This window comes from Oncorhynchus nerka, linkage group LG12 (genome assembly GCF_034236695.1).
Source record: "Oncorhynchus nerka isolate Pitt River linkage group LG12, Oner_Uvic_2.0, whole genome shotgun sequence".
In the NCBI taxonomy this organism is placed as follows: domain Eukaryota; kingdom Metazoa; phylum Chordata; class Actinopteri; order Salmoniformes; family Salmonidae; genus Oncorhynchus; species Oncorhynchus nerka.
In genome coordinates, this window is record NC_088407.1 from 70,392,056 (window position 1) to 70,407,863 (window position 15,808).

The following is a 15,808-nucleotide window of genomic DNA, read 5'->3' on the forward strand; positions in this document are numbered from 1 at the left end:
AGGAATGCGGTTGGTACCCACAAGAACATAGCATTCATTGGATTTTTATTCCAACAGTCTAAACCACTCAGCTATCCTGGTGTAAAGTACAATCAAGAGCCCAGTGAAATACATGAAGGCGGTATAAGGGGAACAAAGTCAATTCTTTCAGCTTTCATCCCAAAAAATTCAAATGAGTGAAAGGACAATTGATAACATGCAAATGATAGATGAATTCATACGAGGAGTGGGGTTCGAACCCACGAGGACATATGTCCATTGGATCTTAAGTCCAACGCCTTAACCTCTCGGCCATCCTGGTGTATTAAACACAAAATCAAGGGCGCAGTCAAAATGGAATAAGGAGCACACAGTTAGATCTTTTGGCTTTGATCCAGACAATATGTAAATAAAACTTGATTACATCCAAATCAAACTTTCTACCAGATGTAGGTTTGGAACAAACAAGAACATTTGAATTTCGATCATGAGTCTAGCGCCTTAAACACACTGACATCCAGGTGTTTCTAAAAGACTAACAAGAGCAGAGTCAAAGTAGAAGAACTTGTCATAGTCATGTCTTTCAGATTTGATCCACGCTAATTGGAAATGAATGAAAGGTGGGTTGATTACATCCAAAGTAAGTTTTTTCCAGGAATGCGGTTGGTACCCACAAAACATAGCATTCATTGGATTTTTATTCCAACAGTCTAAACCACTCAGCCATCCTGGTGTAAAGTACAATCAAGAGCCCAGTGAAATACATGAAGGTATAAGGGGAACAAAGTCAATTATTTCAGCTTTCATCCCAAAAAATTCAAATGAGTGAAAGGACAATTGATCTCATCCAAATGATAGATGAATTCATACGAGGAGTGGGGTTCGAACCCACGAGGACATATGTCCATTGGATCTTAAGTCCAACGCCTTAACCTCTCGGCCATCCTGGTGTATTAAACACAAAATCAAGGCGCAGTCAAAATGGAATAAGGAGCACACAGTTAGATCTTTTGGCTTTGATCCAGACAATATGTAAATAAAACTTGATTACATCCAAATCAAACTTTCTACCAGATGTAGGTTTGGAACAAACAAGAACATTTGAATTTCGATCATGAGTCTAGCGCCTTAAACACACTGACATCCAGGTGTTTCTAAAAAGACTAACAAGAGCAGAGTCAAAGTAGAAGAACTTGTCATAGTCATGTCTTTCAGATTTGATCCACGCTAATTGGAAATGAATGAAAGGTGGGTTGATTACATCCAAAGTAAGTTTTTTCCAGGAATGCGGTTGGTACCCACAAGAACATAGCATTCATTGGATTTTTATTCCAACAGTCTAAACCACTCAGCTATCCTGGTGTAAAGTACAATCAAGAGCCCAGTGAAATACATGAAGGCGGTATAAGGGGAACAAAGTCAATTCTTTCAGCTTTCATCCAAAAAATTTCAAATGAGTGAAAGGACAATTGATAACATGCAAAATGATAGATGAACTTATACCAGGAGTGGGGTTCGAACCCACGAGGACATATGTCCATTGGATCTTAAGTCCAACGCCTTAACCTCTCAGCCATCCTGGTGTATTAAACACAAAATCAAGGGCGCAGTCAAAATGGAATAAGGAGCACACAGTTAGATCTTTTGGCTTTGATCCAGACAATATGTAAATAAAACTTGATTACATCCAAATCAAACTTTCTACCAGATGTAGGTTTGGAACAAACAAGAACATTTGAATTTCGATCATGAGTCTAGCGCCTTAAACACACTGACATCCAGGTGTTTCTAAAAGACTAACAAGAGCAGAGTCAAAGTAGAAGAACTTGTCATAGTCATGTCTTTCAGATTTGATCCACGCTAATTGGAAATGAATGAAAGGTGGGTTGATTACATCCAAAGTAAGTTTTTTTCCAGGAATGCGGTTGGTACCCACAAGAACATAGCATTCATTGGATTTTTATTCCAACAGTCTAAACCACTCAGCTATCCTGGTGTAAAGTACAATCAAGAGCCCAGTGAAATACATGAAGGCGGTATAAGGGGAACAAAGTCAATTCTTTCAGCTTTCATCCCAAAAAATTCAAATGAGTGAAAGGACAATTGATAACATGCAAATGATAGATGAATTCATACGAGGAGTGGGGTTCGAACCCACGAGGACATATGTCCATTGGATCTTAAGTCCAACGCCTTAACCTCTCGGCCATCCTGGTGTATTAAACACAAAATCAAGGGCGCAGTCAAAATGGAATAAGGAGCACACAGTTAGATCTTTTGGCTTTGATCCAGACAATATGTAAATAAAACTTGATTACATCCAAATCAAACTTTCTACCAGATGTAGGTTTGGAACAAACAAGAACATTTGAATTTCGATCATGAGTCTAGCGCCTTAAACACACTGACATCCAGGTGTTTCTAAAAGACTAACAAGAGCAGAGTCAAAGTAGAAGAACTTGTCATAGTCATGTCTTTCAGATTTGATCCACGCTAATTGGAAATGAATGAAAGGTGGGTTGATTACATCCAAAGTAAGTTTTTTCCAGGAATGCGGTTGGTACCCACAAGAACATAGCATTCATTGGATTTTTATTCCAACAGTCTAAACCACTCAGCCATCCTGGTGTAAAGTACAATCAAGAGCCCAGTGAAATACATGAAGGCGGTATAAGGGGAACAAAGTCAATTATTTCAGCTTTCATCCAAAAAAATTCAAATGAGTGAAAGGACAATTGATAACATGCAAATGATAGATGAATTCATACGAGGAGTGGGGTTCGAACCCACGAGGACATATGTCCATTGGATCTTAAGTCCAACGCCTTAACCTCTCGGCCATCCTGGTGTATTAAACACAAAATCAAGGGCGCAGTCAAAATGGAATAAGGAGCACACAGTTAGATCTTTTGGCTTTGATCCAGACAATATGTAAATAAAACTTGATTACATCCAAATCAAACTTTCTACCAGATGTAGGTTTGGAACAAACAAGAACATTTGAATTTCGATCATGAGTCTAACGCCTTAAACACACTGACATCCAGGCGTTTATAAAAGACTAACATGAGCTGAGTCAAAGTAGAAGAACTTGTCTTAGTCATTTCTTTCAGATTTGATCCACGCTAATTGGAAATTAATGAAAGGTGGGTTGATTACATCCAAAGTAAGTTTTTTCCAGGAATGCGGTTGGTACCCACAAGAACATAGCATTCATTGGATTTTTATTCCAACAGTCTAAACCACTCAGCCATCCTGGTGTAAAGTACAATCAAGAGCCCAGTGGAATACTTGAAGGCGGTATAAGGGGAACAAAGTCAATTATTTCAGCTTTCATCCAAAGAAATTTCAAATGAGTGAAAGGACAATTGATAACATCAAAATAATAGATGAACTTATACCAGGTGTGGGGTTCGAACCCACGAGGACATATGTCCATTTGATCTTAAGTCCAACGCCTTAACCTCTCAGCCATCCTGGTGTATTAAACACAAAATCAAGGGCGCAGTCAAAATGGAATAAGGAGCACACAGTTAGATCTTTTGGCTTTGATCCAGACAATATGTAAATAAAACTTGATTACATCCAAATCAAACTTTCTACCAGATGTAGGTTTGGAACAAACAAGAACATTTGAATTTCGATCATGAGTCTAGCGCCTTAAACACACTGACATCCAGGTGTTTCTAAAAGACTAACAAGAGCAGAGTCAAAGTAGAAGAACTTGTCATAGTCATGTCTTTCAGATTTGATCCACGCTAATTGGAAATGAATGAAAGGTGGGTTGATTACATCCAAAGTAAGTTTTTTCCAGGAATGCGGTTGGTACCCACAAGAACATAGCATTCATTGGATTTTTATTCCAACAGTCTAAACCACTCAGCCATCCTGGTGTAAAGTACAATCAAGAGCCCAGTGAAATACATGAAGGCGGTATAAGGGGAACAAAGTCAATTATTTCAGCTTTCATCCCAAAAATTCAAATGAGTGAAAGGACAATTGATAACATGCAAATGATAGATGAATTCATACGAGGAGTGGGGTTCGAACCCACGAGGACATATGTCCATTGGATCTTAAGTCCAACGCCTTAACCTCTCGGCCATCCTGGTGTATTAAACACAAAATCAAGGGCGCAGTCAAAATGGAATAAGGAGCACACAGTTAGATCTTTTGGCTTTGATCCAGACAATATGTAAATAAAACTTGATTACATCCAAATCAAACTTTCTACCAGATGTAGGTTTGGAACAAACAAGAACATTTGAATTTCGATCATGAGTCTAGCGCCTTAAACACACTGACATCCAGGTGTTTCTAAAAGACTAACAAGAGCAGAGTCAAAGTAGAAGAACTTGTCATAGTCATGTCTTTCAGATTTGATCCACGCTAATTGGAAATGAATGAAAGGTGGGTTGATTACATCCAAAGTAAGTTTTTTCCAGGAATGCGGTTGGTACCCACAAGAACATAGCATTCATTGGATTTTTATTCCAACAGTCTAAACCACTCAGCCATCCTGGTGTAAAGTACAATCAAGAGCCCAGTGAAATACATGAAGGCGGTATAAGGGGAACAAAGTCAATTCTTTCAGCTTTCATCCAAAAAAATTCAAATGAGTGAAAGGACAATTGATAACATGCAAATGATAGATGAATTCATACGAGGAGTGGGGTTCGAACCCACGAGGATATATGTCCATTGGATCTTAAGCCCAACGCCTTAACCTCTCGGCCATCCTGGTGTATTAAACACAAAATCAAGGGCGCAGTCCAAATGGAATAAGGAGCACACAGTTAGATCTTTTGGCTTTGATCCAGACAATATGTAAATAAAACTTGATTACATCCAAATCAAACTTTCTACCAGATGTAGGTTTGGAACAAACAAGAACATTTGAATTTCGATCATGAGTCTAGCGCCTTAAACACACTGACATCCAGGTGTTTCTAAAAGACTAACAAGAGCAGAGTCAAAGTAGAAGAACTTGTCATAGTCATGTCTTTCAGATTTGATCCACGCTAATTGGAAATGAATGAAAGGTGGGTTGATTACATCCAAAGTAAGTTTTTTCCAGGAATGCGGTTGGTACCCACAAGAACATAGCATTCATTGGATTTTTATTCCAACAGTCTAAACCACTCAGCCATCCTGGTGTAAAGTACAATCAAGAGCCCAGTGGAATACATGAAGGCGGTATAAGGGGAACAAAGTCAATTATTTCAGCTTTCATCCAAAGAAATTTCAAATGAGTGAAAGGACAATTGATAACATCAAAATGATAGATGAACTTATACCAGGAGTGGGTTTCGAACCCACGAGGACATATGTCCATTTGATCTTAAGTCCAACGCCTTAACCTCTCGGCCATCCTGGTGTATTAAACACAAAATCAAGGGCGCAGTCAAAATGGAATAAGGAGCACACAGTTAGATCTTTTGGCTTTGATCCAGACAATATGTAAATAAAACTTGATTACATCCAAATCAAACTTTCTACCAGATGTAGGTTTGGAACAAACAAGAACATTTGAATTTCGATCATGAGTCTAGCGCCTTAAACACACTGACATCCAGGTGTTTCTAAAAGACTAACAAGAGCAGAGTCAAAGTAGAAGAACTTGTCATAGTCATGTCTTTCAGATTTGATCCACGCTAATTGGAAATGAATGAAAGGTGGGTTGATTACATCCAAAGTAAGTTTTTTCCAGGAATGCGGTTGGTACCCACAAGAACATAGCATTCATTGGATTTTTATTCCAACAGTCTAAACCACTCAGCCATCCTGGTGTAAAGTACAATCAAGAGCCCAGTGAAATACATGAAGGCGATATAAGGGGAACAAAGTCAATTATTTCAGCTTTCATCCCAAAAAATTAAAATGAGTGAAAGTACAATTGATAACATGCAAATGATAGATGAATTCATACGAGGAGTGGGATTCGAACCCACGAGGATATATGTCCATTGGATCTTAAGACCAACGCCTTAACCTCTCGGCCATCCTGGTGTATTAAACACAAAATCAAGGGCGCAGTCAAAATGGAATAAGGAGCACACAGTTAGATCTTTTGGCTTTGATCCAGACAATATGTAAATAAAACTTGATTACATCCAAATCAAACTTTCTACCAGATGTAGGTTTGGAACAAACAAGAACATTTGAATTTCGATCATGAGTCTAGCGCCTTAAACACACTGACATCCAGGTGTTTCTAAAAGACTAACAAGAGCAGAGTCAAAGTAGAAGAACTTGTCATAGTCATGTCTTTCAGATTTGATCCACGCTAATTGGAAATGAATGAAAGGTGGGTTGATTACATCCAAAGTAAGTTTTTTCCAGGAATGCGGTTGGTACCCACAAGAACATAGCATTCATTGGATTTTTATTCCAACAGTCTAAACCACTCAGCCATCCTGGTGTAAAGTACAATCAAGAGCCCAGTGAAATACATGAAGGCGGTATAAGGGGAACAAAGTCAATTATTTCAGCTTTCATCCCAAAAAATTCAAATGAGTGAAAGGACAATTGATAACATGCAAATGATAGATGAATTCATACGAGGAGTGGGGTTCGAACCCACGAGGACATATGTCCATTGGATCTTAAGTCCAACGCCTTAACCTCTCGGCCATCCTGGTGTATTAAACACAAAATCAAGGGCGCAGTCAAAATGGAATAAGGAGCACACAGTTAGATCTTTTGGCTTTGATCCAGACAATATGTAAATAAAACTTGATTACATCCAAATCAAACTTTCTACCAGATGTAGGTTTGGAACAAACAAGAACATTTGAATTTCGATCATGAGTCTAGCGCCTTAAACACACTGACATCCAGGTGTTTCTAAAAGACTAACAAGAGCAGAGTCAAAGTAGAAGAACTTGTCATAGTCATGTCTTTCAGATTTGATCCACGCTAATTGGAAATGAATGAAAGGTGGGTTGATTACATCCAAAGTAAGTTTTTTCCAGGAATGCGGTTGGTACCCACAAGAACATAGCATTCATTGGATTTTTATTCCAACAGTCTAAACCACTCAGCTATCCTGGTGTAAAGTACAATCAAGAGCCCAGTGAAATACATGAAGGCGGTATAAGGGGAACAAAGTCAATTCTTTCAGCTTTCATCCAAAGAAATTTCAAATGAGTGAAAGGACAATTGATAACATCAAAATGATAGTTGAACTTATACCAGGAGTGGGTTTCGAACCCACGAGGACATATGTCCATTGGATCTTAAGTCCAAGGCCTTAACCTCTCGGCCATCCTGGTGTATTAAACACAAAATCAAGGGCGCAGTCAAAATGGAATAAGGAGCACACAGTTAGATCTTTTGGCTTTGATCCAGACAATATGTAAATAAAACTTGATTACATCCAAATCAAACTTTCTACCAGATGTAGGTTTGGAACAAACAAGAACATTTGAATTTCGATCATGAGTCTAGCGCCTTAAACACACTGACATCCAGGTGTTTCTAAAAGACTAACAAGAGCAGAGTCAAAGTAGAAGAACTTGTCATAGTCATGTCTTTCAGATTTGATCCACGCTAATTGGAAATGAATGAAAGGTGGGTTGATTACATCCAAAGTAAGTTTTTTCCAGGAATGCGGTTGGTACCCACAAGAACATAGCATTCATTGGATTTTTATTCCAACAGTCTAAACCACTCAGCTATCCTGGTGTAAAGTACAATCAAGAGCCCAGTGAAATACATGAAGGCGGTATAAGGGGAACAAAGTCAATTCTTTCAGCTTTCATCCCAAAAAATTCAAATGAGTGAAAGGACAATTGATAACATGCAAATGATAGATGAATTCATACGAGGAGTGGGGTTCGAACCCACGAGGACATATGTCCATTGGATCTTAAGTCCAACGCCTTAACCTCTCGGCCATCCTGGTGTATTAAACACAAAATCAAGGGCGCAGTCAAAATGGAATAAGGAGCACACAGTTAGATCTTTTGGCTTTGATCCAGACAATATGTAAATAAAACTTGATTACATCCAAATCAAACTTTCTACCAGATGTAGGTTTGGAACAAACAAGAACATTTGAATTTCGATCATGAGTCTAGCGCCTTAAACACACTGACATCCAGGTGTTTCTAAAAGACTAACAAGAGCAGAGTCAAAGTAGAAGAACTTGTCATAGTCATGTCTTTCAGATTTGATCCACGCTAATTGGAAATTAATGAAAGGTGGGTTGATTACATCCAAAGTAAGTTTTTTTCCAGGAATGCGGTTGGTACCCACAAGAACATAGCATTCATTGGATTTTTATTCCAACAGTCTAAACCACTCAGCTATCCTGGTGTAAAGTACAATCAAGAGCCCAGTGAAATACATGAAGGCGGTATAAGGGGAACAAAGTCAATTCTTTCAGCTTTCATCCCAAAAAATTCAAATGAGTGAAAGGACAATTGATAACATGCAAATGATAGATGAATTCATACGAGGAGTGGGGTTCGAACCCACGAGGACATATGTCCATTGGATCTTAAGTCCAACGCCTTAACCTCTCGGCCATCCTGGTGTATTAAACACAAAATCAAGGGCGCAGTCAAAATGGAATAAGGAGCACACAGTTAGATCTTTTGGCTTTGATCCAGACAATATGTAAATAAAACTTGATTACATCCAAATCAAACTTTCTACCAGATGTAGGTTTGGAACAAACAAGAACATTTGAATTTCGATCATGAGTCTAGCGCCTTAAACACACTGACATCCAGGTGTTTCTAAAAGACTAACAAGAGCAGAGTCAAAGTAGAAGAACTTGTCATAGTCATGTCTTTCAGATTTGATCCACGCTAATTGGAAATGAATGAAAGGTGGGTTGATTACATCCAAAGTAAGTTTTTCCAGGAATGCGGTTGGTACCCACAAGAACATAGCATTCATTGGATTTTATTCCAACAGTCTAAACCACTCAGCTATCCTGGTGTAAAGTACAATCAAGAGCCCAGTGAAATACATGAAGGCGGTATAAGGGGAACAAAGTCAATTCTTTCAGCTTTCATCCCAAAAAATTCAAATGAGTGAAAGGACAATTGATAACATGCAAATGATAGATGAATTCATACGAGGAGTGGGGTTCGAACCCACGAGGACATATGTCCATTGGATCTTAAGTCCAACGCCTTAACCTCTCGGCCATCCTGGTGTATTAAACACAAAATCAAGGGCGCAGTCAAAATGGAATAAGGAGCACACAGTTAGATCTTTTGGCTTTGATCCAGACAATATGTAAATAAAACTTGATTACATCCAAATCAAACTTTCTACCAGATGTAGGTTTGGAACAAACAAGAACATTTGAATTTCGATCATGAGTCTAGCGCCTTAAACACACTGACATCCAGGTGTTTCTAAAAGACTAACAAGAGCAGAGTCAAAGTAGAAGAACTTGTCATAGTCATGTCTTTCAGATTTGATCCACGCTAATTGGAAATTAATGAAAGGTGGGTTGATTACATCCAAAGTAAGTTTTTTCCAGGAATGCGGTTGGTACCCACAAGAACATAGCATTCATTGGATTTTTATTCCAACAGTCTAAACCACTCAGCCATCCTGGTGTAAAGTACAATCAAGAGCCCAGTGAAATACATGAAGGCGGTATAAGGGGAACAAAGTCAATTATTTCAGCTTTCATCCCAAAAAATTCAAATGAGTGAAAGGACAATTGATAACATGCAAATGATAGATGAATTCATACGAGGAGTGGGGTTCGAACCCACGAGGACATATGTCCATTGGATCTTAAGTCCAACGCCTTAACCTCTCGGCCATCCTGGTGTATTAAACACAAAATCAAGGGCGCAGTCAAAATGGAATAAGGAGCACACAGTTAGATCTTTTGGCTTTGATCCAGACAATATGTAAATAAAACTTGATTACATCCAAATCAAACTTTCTACCAGATGTAGGTTTGGAACAAACAAGAACATTTGAATTTCGATCATGAGTCTAGCGCCTTAAACACACTGACATCCAGGTGTTTCTAAAAGACTAACAAGAGCAGAGTCAAAGTAGAAGAACTTGTCATAGTCATGTCTTTCAGATTTGATCCACGCTAATTGGAAATGAATGAAAGGTGGGTTGATTACATCCAAAGTAAGTTTTTTCCAGGAATGCGGTTGGTACCCACAAGAACATAGCATTCATTGGATTTTTATTCCAACAGTCTAAACCACTCAGCTATCCTGGTGTAAAGTACAATCAAGAGCCCAGTGAAATACATGAAGGCGGTATAAGGGAACAAAGTCAATTCTTTCAGCTTTCATCCCAAAAAATTCAAATGAGTGAAAGGACAATTGATAACATGCAAATGATAGATGAATTCATACGAGGAGTGGGGTTCGAACCCACGAGGACATATGTCCATTGGATCTTAAGTCCAACGCCTTAACCTCTCGGCCATCCTGGTGTATTAAACACAAAATCAAGGGCGCAGTCAAAATGGAATAAGGAGCACACAGTTAGATCTTTTGGCTTTGATCCAGACAATATGTAAATAAAACTTGATTACATCCAAATCAAACTTTCTACCAGATGTAGGTTTGGAACAAACAAGAACATTTGAATTTCGATCATGAGTCTAGCGCCTTAAACACACTGACATCCAGGTGTTTCTAAAAGACTAACAAGAGCAGAGTCAAAGTAGAAGAACGTGTCATAGTCATGTCTTTCAGATTTGATCCACGCTAATTGGAAATGAATGAAAGGTGGGTTGATTACATCCAAAGTAAGTTTTTTCCAGGAATGCGGTTGGTACCCACAAGAACATAGCATTCATTGGATTTTTATTCCAACAGTCTAAACCACTCAGCCATCCTGGTGTAAAGTACAATCAAGAGCCCAGTGAAATACATGAAGGCGGTATAAGGGGAACAAAGTCAATTCTTTCAGCTTTCATCCAAAGAAATTTCAAATGAGTGAAAGGACAATTGATAACATCAAAATGAAAGATGAACTCATACCATGAGTGGGGTTCGAACACACGAGGACATATGTCCATTGGATCTTAAGTCCAACGCCTCAACCTCTCGGCCATCCTGGTGTATTAAACACAAAATCAAGGGCGCAGTCAAAATGGAATAAGGAGCAAACAGTTAGATCTTTTGGCTTTGATCCAGACAATATGTAAATAAAACTTGATTACATCAAAATCAAACTTTCTACTAGATGTAGTTTTGGAACAAACAAGAACATTTGAATTTCGATCATGAGTCTAGCGCCTTAAACACACTGACATCCAGGTGTTTCTAAAAGACTAACAAGAGCAGAGTCAAAGTAGAAGAACTTGTCATAGTCATTTCTTTCAGATTTGATCCACGCTAATTGGAAATGAATGAAAGGTGGGTTGATTACATCCAAGTAAGTTTTTTCCAGGAATGCGGTTGGTACCCACAGGAACATAGCATTCATTGGATTTTTATTCCAACAGTCTAAACCACTCAGCCATCCTGGTGTAATGTACAATCAAGAGCCCAGTGAAATACATGAAGGCGGTATAAGGGGAACAAAGTCAATTATTTCAGCTTTCATCCGAAGAAATTTCAAATGAGTGAAAGGACAATTGATAACATCAAAATGATAGATGAACTCATATCAGGAGTGGAGTTCGAACCCACGAGGACATATGTCCATCGGATCTTAAGTCCAACACCTTAACCTCTCGGCCATCCTGGTGTAATAAAGACAAAATCAAGGTCGCAGTCAAAATGGAATAAGGAGCACACAGATCTTTTGGCTTTGTTCCAGACTATATGTAAATAAAACTTGATTACATCCAAATCAAACTTTCTACCAGATGTAGGTTTGGAACAAACAAGAACATTTGAATTTCGATCATGAGTCTAACGCCTTAAACACACTGACATCCAGGCGTTTCTAAAAGACTAACAAGAGCTGAGTCAAAGTAGAAGAACTTGTCATAGTCATTTCTTTCAGATTTGATCCACGCTAATTGGAAATTAATGAAAGGTGGGTTGATTACATCCAAGTAAGTTTTTTCCAGGAATGCGGTTGGTACCCACAAGAACATAGCATTCATTGGATTTTTATTCCAACAGTCTAAACCACTCAGCCATCCTGGTGTAAAGTACAATCAAGAGCCCAGTGAAATACTTGAAGGCGGTATAAGGGGAACAAAGTCAATTATTTCAGCTTTCATCCGAAGAAATTTCAAATGAGTGAAAGGACAATTGATAACATCAAAATGATAGATGAACTCATACCAGGAGTGGAGTTCGAACCCACGAGGACATATGTCCATCGGATCTTAAGTCCAACACCTTAACCTCTCGGCCATCCTGGTGTAATAAACACAAAATCAAGGTCGCAGTCAAAATGGAATAAGGAGCACACAGATCTTTTGGCTTTGTTCCAGACTATATGTAAATAAAACTTGATTACATCCAAATCAAACTTTCTACCAGATGTAGGTTTGGAACAAACAAGAACATTTGAATTTCGATCATGAGTCTAACGCCTTAAACACACTGATATCCAGGCTTTCTAAAAGACTAACAAGAGCGGAGTCAAAGTAGAAGAACTTGTCATAGTCATTTCTTTCAGATTTGATCCATGCTAATTGGAAATGAATGAAAGGTGGGTTGATTACATCAAAGTAAGTTTTTTCCAGGAATGCGGTTGGTACCCACAAGAACATAGCATTCATTGGATTTTTATTCCAACAGTCTAAACCACTCAGCCATCCTGGTGTAAAGTACAATCAAGAGCCCAGTGAAATACTTGAAGGCGGTATAAGGGTAACAAAGTCAATTATTTCAGCTTTCCTCCAAAGAAATTTCAAATGAGTGAAAGGACAATTGATAACATCAAAATGATAGATGAACTCATACCAGGAGTGGAGTTCGAACCCACGAGGACATATGTCCATCGGATCTTAAGTCCAACACCTTAACCTCTCGGCCATCCTGGTGTAATAAACACAAAATCAAGGTCGCAGTCAAAATGGAATAAGGAGCACACAGATCTTTTGGCTTTGTTCCAGACAATATGTAAATAAAACTTGATTACATCCAAATCAAACTTTCTACCAGATGTAGGTTTGGAACAAACAAGAACATTTGAATTTCGATCATGAGTCTAACGCCTTAAACACACTGACATCCAGGCGTTTCTAAAAGACTAACATGAGCAGAGTCAAAGTAGAAGAACTTGTCATAGTCATTTCTTTCAGATTTGATCCACGCTAATTGGAAATGAATGAAAGGTGGGTTGATTACATCCAAGTAAGTTTTTTCCAGGAATGCGGTTGGTACCCACAGGAACATAGCATTCATTGGATTTTTATTCCAACAGTCTAAACCACTCAGCCATCCTGGTGTAAAGTACAATCAAGAGCCCAGTGAAATACATGAAGGCGGTATAAGGGGAACAAAGTCAATTATTTCAGCTTTCATCCGAAGAAATTTCAAATGAGTGAAAGGACAATTGATAACATCAAAATGATAGATGAAATCATACCAGGAGTGGAGTTCGAACCCACGAGGACATATGTCCATCGGATCTTAAGTCCAACACCTTAACCTCTCGGCCATCCTGGTGTAATAAACACAAAATCAAGGTCGCAGTCAAAATGGAATAAGGAGCAAACAGATCTTTTGGCTTTGTTCCAGACAATATGTAAATAAAACTTGATTACATCCAAATCAAACTTTCTACCAGATGTAGGTTTGGAACAAACAAGAACATTTGAATTTCGATCATGAGTCTAACGCCTTAAACACACTGATATCCAGGCTTTCTAAAAGACTAACAAGAGCTGAGTCAAAGTAGAAGAACTTGTCATAGTCATTTCTTTCAGATTTGATCCATGCTAATTGGAAATGAATGAAAGGTGGGTTGATTACATCCAAGTAAGTTTTTTCCAGAAATGCGGTTGGTACCCACAAGAACATAGCATTCATTGGATTTTTATTCCAACAGTCTAAACCACTCAGCCATCCTGGTGTAAAGTACAATCAAGAGCCCAGTGAAATACTTGAAGGCGGTATAAGGGGAACAAAGTCAATTATTTCAGCTTTCATCCGAAGAAATTTCAAATGAGTGAAAGGACAATTGATAACATCAAAATGATAGATGAACTCATACCAGGAGTGGAGTTCGAACCCACGAGGACATATGTCCATCGGATCTTAAGTCCAACACCTTAACCTCTCGGCCATCCTGGTGTAATAAACACAAAATCAAGGTCGCAGTCAAAATGGAATAAGGAGCACACAGATCTTTTGGCTTTGTTCCAGACTATATGTAAATAAAACTTGATTACATCCAAATCAAACTTTCTACCAGATGTAGGTTTGGAACAAACAAGAACATTTGAATTTCGATCATGAGTCTAACGCCTTAAACACACTGATATCCAGGCTTTCTAAAAGACTAACAAGAGCTGAGTCAAAGTAGAAGAACTTGTCATAGTCATTTCTTTCAGATTTGATCCATGCTAATTGGAAATGAATGAAAGGTGGGTTGATTACATCCAAGTAAGTTTTTTCCAGGAATGCGGTTGGTACCCACAAGAACATAGCATTCATTGGATTTTTATTCCAACAGTCTAAACCACTCAGCCATCCTGGTGTAAAGTACAATCAAGAGCCCAGTGAAATACTTGAAGGCGGTATAAGGGGAACAAAGTCAATTATTTCAGCTTTCATCCGAAGAAATTTCAAATGAGTGAAAGGACAATTGATAACATCAAAATGATAGATGAACTCATACCAGGAGTGGAGTTCGAACCCACGAGGACATATGTCCATTGGAACTTAAATCCAACGCCTTAACCTCTCGGCCATCCTGGTGTAATAAACACAGAATCAAGGTCGCAGTCAAAATGGAATAAGGAGCACACAGATCTTTTGGCTTTGTTCCAGACAATATGTAAATAAAACTTGATTACATCCAAATCAAACTTTCTACCAGATGTAGGTTTGGAACAAACAAGAACATTTGAATTTCGATCATGAGTCTAACGCCTTAAACACACTGATATCCAGGCTTTCTAAAAGACTAACAAGAGCTGAGTCAAAGTAGAAGAACTTGTCATAGTCATTTCTTTCAGATTTGATCCATGCTAATTGGAAATGAATGAAAGGTGGGTTGATTACATCCAAGTAAGTTTTTTCCAGGAATGCGGTTGGTACCCACAAGAACATAGCATTCATTGGATTTTTATTCCAACAGTCTAAACCACTCAGCCATCCTGGTGTAAAGTACAATCAAGAGCCCAGTGAAATACATGAAGGCGGTATAAGGGGAACAAAGTCAATTCTTTCAGCTTTCATCCAAAGAAATTTCAAATGAGTGAAAGGACAATTGATAACATCAAAATGAAAGATGAACTTATACCAGGAGAGGGGTTCGAACGCACGAGGACATATGTCCATCGGATCTTAAGTCCAACACCTTAACCTCTCGGCCATCCTGGTGTAATAAACAAAAAATCAAGGTCGCAGTCAAAATGGAATAAGGAGCACACAGATCTTTTGGCTTTGTTCCAGACAATATGTAAATAAAACTTGATTACATCCAAATCAAACTTTCTACCAGATGTAGGTTTGGAACAAACAAGAACATTTGAATTTCGATCATGAGTCTAACGCCTTAAACACACTGACATCCAGGTGTTTCTAAAAGACTAACAAGAGCTGAGTCAAAGTAGAAGAACTTGTCATAGTCATGTCTATCAGATTTGATCCACGCTAATTGGAAATGATTGAAAGGTGGGTTGATTACATCCAAAGTAAGTTTTTTCCAGGAATGCGGTTGGTACCCACAAGAACATAGCATTCATTGG

At 38.4% G+C, this 15,808-nt stretch overlaps 22 non-coding genes across 22 annotated transcripts; all 22 read right to left on the reverse strand.

Moving 5' to 3' along the window:
- Window positions 1–218: 218 nt before the first annotated feature.
- On the reverse strand, window positions 219–301 carry trnal-uaa (transfer RNA leucine (anticodon UAA)). The gene has a single exon. It is a non-coding gene; the product is annotated as a tRNA-Leu (tRNA).
- A 545-nt stretch (window positions 302–846) lies between these two features.
- On the reverse strand, window positions 847–929 carry trnal-uaa (transfer RNA leucine (anticodon UAA)). Its single transcript has one exon. It is a non-coding gene; the product is annotated as a tRNA-Leu (tRNA).
- A 550-nt stretch (window positions 930–1,479) lies between these two features.
- On the reverse strand, window positions 1,480–1,562 carry trnal-uaa (transfer RNA leucine (anticodon UAA)). Its single transcript has one exon. It is a non-coding gene; the product is annotated as a tRNA-Leu (tRNA).
- A 550-nt stretch (window positions 1,563–2,112) lies between these two features.
- On the reverse strand, window positions 2,113–2,195 carry trnal-uaa (transfer RNA leucine (anticodon UAA)). Its single transcript has one exon. It is a non-coding gene; the product is annotated as a tRNA-Leu (tRNA).
- A 549-nt stretch (window positions 2,196–2,744) lies between these two features.
- On the reverse strand, window positions 2,745–2,827 carry trnal-uaa (transfer RNA leucine (anticodon UAA)). Its single transcript has one exon. It is a non-coding gene; the product is annotated as a tRNA-Leu (tRNA).
- Window positions 2,828–3,377: 550 nt separating this feature from the next.
- On the reverse strand, window positions 3,378–3,460 carry trnal-uaa (transfer RNA leucine (anticodon UAA)). The gene has a single exon. It is a non-coding gene; the product is annotated as a tRNA-Leu (tRNA).
- A 548-nt stretch (window positions 3,461–4,008) lies between these two features.
- trnal-uaa (transfer RNA leucine (anticodon UAA)) lies at window positions 4,009–4,091 on the reverse strand. The gene has a single exon. It is a non-coding gene; the product is annotated as a tRNA-Leu (tRNA).
- A 1,182-nt stretch (window positions 4,092–5,273) lies between these two features.
- Window positions 5,274–5,356, reverse strand: trnal-uaa (transfer RNA leucine (anticodon UAA)). Its single transcript has one exon. It is a non-coding gene; the product is annotated as a tRNA-Leu (tRNA).
- Window positions 5,357–5,905: 549 nt separating this feature from the next.
- On the reverse strand, window positions 5,906–5,988 carry trnal-uaa (transfer RNA leucine (anticodon UAA)). The gene has a single exon. It is a non-coding gene; the product is annotated as a tRNA-Leu (tRNA).
- Window positions 5,989–6,537: 549 nt separating this feature from the next.
- Window positions 6,538–6,620, reverse strand: trnal-uaa (transfer RNA leucine (anticodon UAA)). Its single transcript has one exon. It is a non-coding gene; the product is annotated as a tRNA-Leu (tRNA).
- Window positions 6,621–7,170: 550 nt separating this feature from the next.
- Window positions 7,171–7,253, reverse strand: trnal-uaa (transfer RNA leucine (anticodon UAA)). Its single transcript has one exon. It is a non-coding gene; the product is annotated as a tRNA-Leu (tRNA).
- Window positions 7,254–7,802: 549 nt separating this feature from the next.
- trnal-uaa (transfer RNA leucine (anticodon UAA)) lies at window positions 7,803–7,885 on the reverse strand. The gene has a single exon. It is a non-coding gene; the product is annotated as a tRNA-Leu (tRNA).
- Window positions 7,886–8,435: 550 nt separating this feature from the next.
- Window positions 8,436–8,518, reverse strand: trnal-uaa (transfer RNA leucine (anticodon UAA)). The gene has a single exon. It is a non-coding gene; the product is annotated as a tRNA-Leu (tRNA).
- Window positions 8,519–9,065: 547 nt separating this feature from the next.
- Window positions 9,066–9,148, reverse strand: trnal-uaa (transfer RNA leucine (anticodon UAA)). The gene has a single exon. It is a non-coding gene; the product is annotated as a tRNA-Leu (tRNA).
- Window positions 9,149–9,697: 549 nt separating this feature from the next.
- trnal-uaa (transfer RNA leucine (anticodon UAA)) lies at window positions 9,698–9,780 on the reverse strand. The gene has a single exon. It is a non-coding gene; the product is annotated as a tRNA-Leu (tRNA).
- A 548-nt stretch (window positions 9,781–10,328) lies between these two features.
- On the reverse strand, window positions 10,329–10,411 carry trnal-uaa (transfer RNA leucine (anticodon UAA)). Its single transcript has one exon. It is a non-coding gene; the product is annotated as a tRNA-Leu (tRNA).
- Window positions 10,412–11,593: 1,182 nt separating this feature from the next.
- trnal-uaa (transfer RNA leucine (anticodon UAA)) lies at window positions 11,594–11,676 on the reverse strand. The gene has a single exon. It is a non-coding gene; the product is annotated as a tRNA-Leu (tRNA).
- A 545-nt stretch (window positions 11,677–12,221) lies between these two features.
- trnal-uaa (transfer RNA leucine (anticodon UAA)) lies at window positions 12,222–12,304 on the reverse strand. The gene has a single exon. It is a non-coding gene; the product is annotated as a tRNA-Leu (tRNA).
- A 544-nt stretch (window positions 12,305–12,848) lies between these two features.
- On the reverse strand, window positions 12,849–12,931 carry trnal-uaa (transfer RNA leucine (anticodon UAA)). Its single transcript has one exon. It is a non-coding gene; the product is annotated as a tRNA-Leu (tRNA).
- A 545-nt stretch (window positions 12,932–13,476) lies between these two features.
- trnal-uaa (transfer RNA leucine (anticodon UAA)) lies at window positions 13,477–13,559 on the reverse strand. The gene has a single exon. It is a non-coding gene; the product is annotated as a tRNA-Leu (tRNA).
- A 544-nt stretch (window positions 13,560–14,103) lies between these two features.
- Window positions 14,104–14,186, reverse strand: trnal-uaa (transfer RNA leucine (anticodon UAA)). Its single transcript has one exon. It is a non-coding gene; the product is annotated as a tRNA-Leu (tRNA).
- A 544-nt stretch (window positions 14,187–14,730) lies between these two features.
- On the reverse strand, window positions 14,731–14,813 carry trnal-uaa (transfer RNA leucine (anticodon UAA)). The gene has a single exon. It is a non-coding gene; the product is annotated as a tRNA-Leu (tRNA).
- Between the last annotated feature and the right edge of the window lie 995 nt (window positions 14,814–15,808).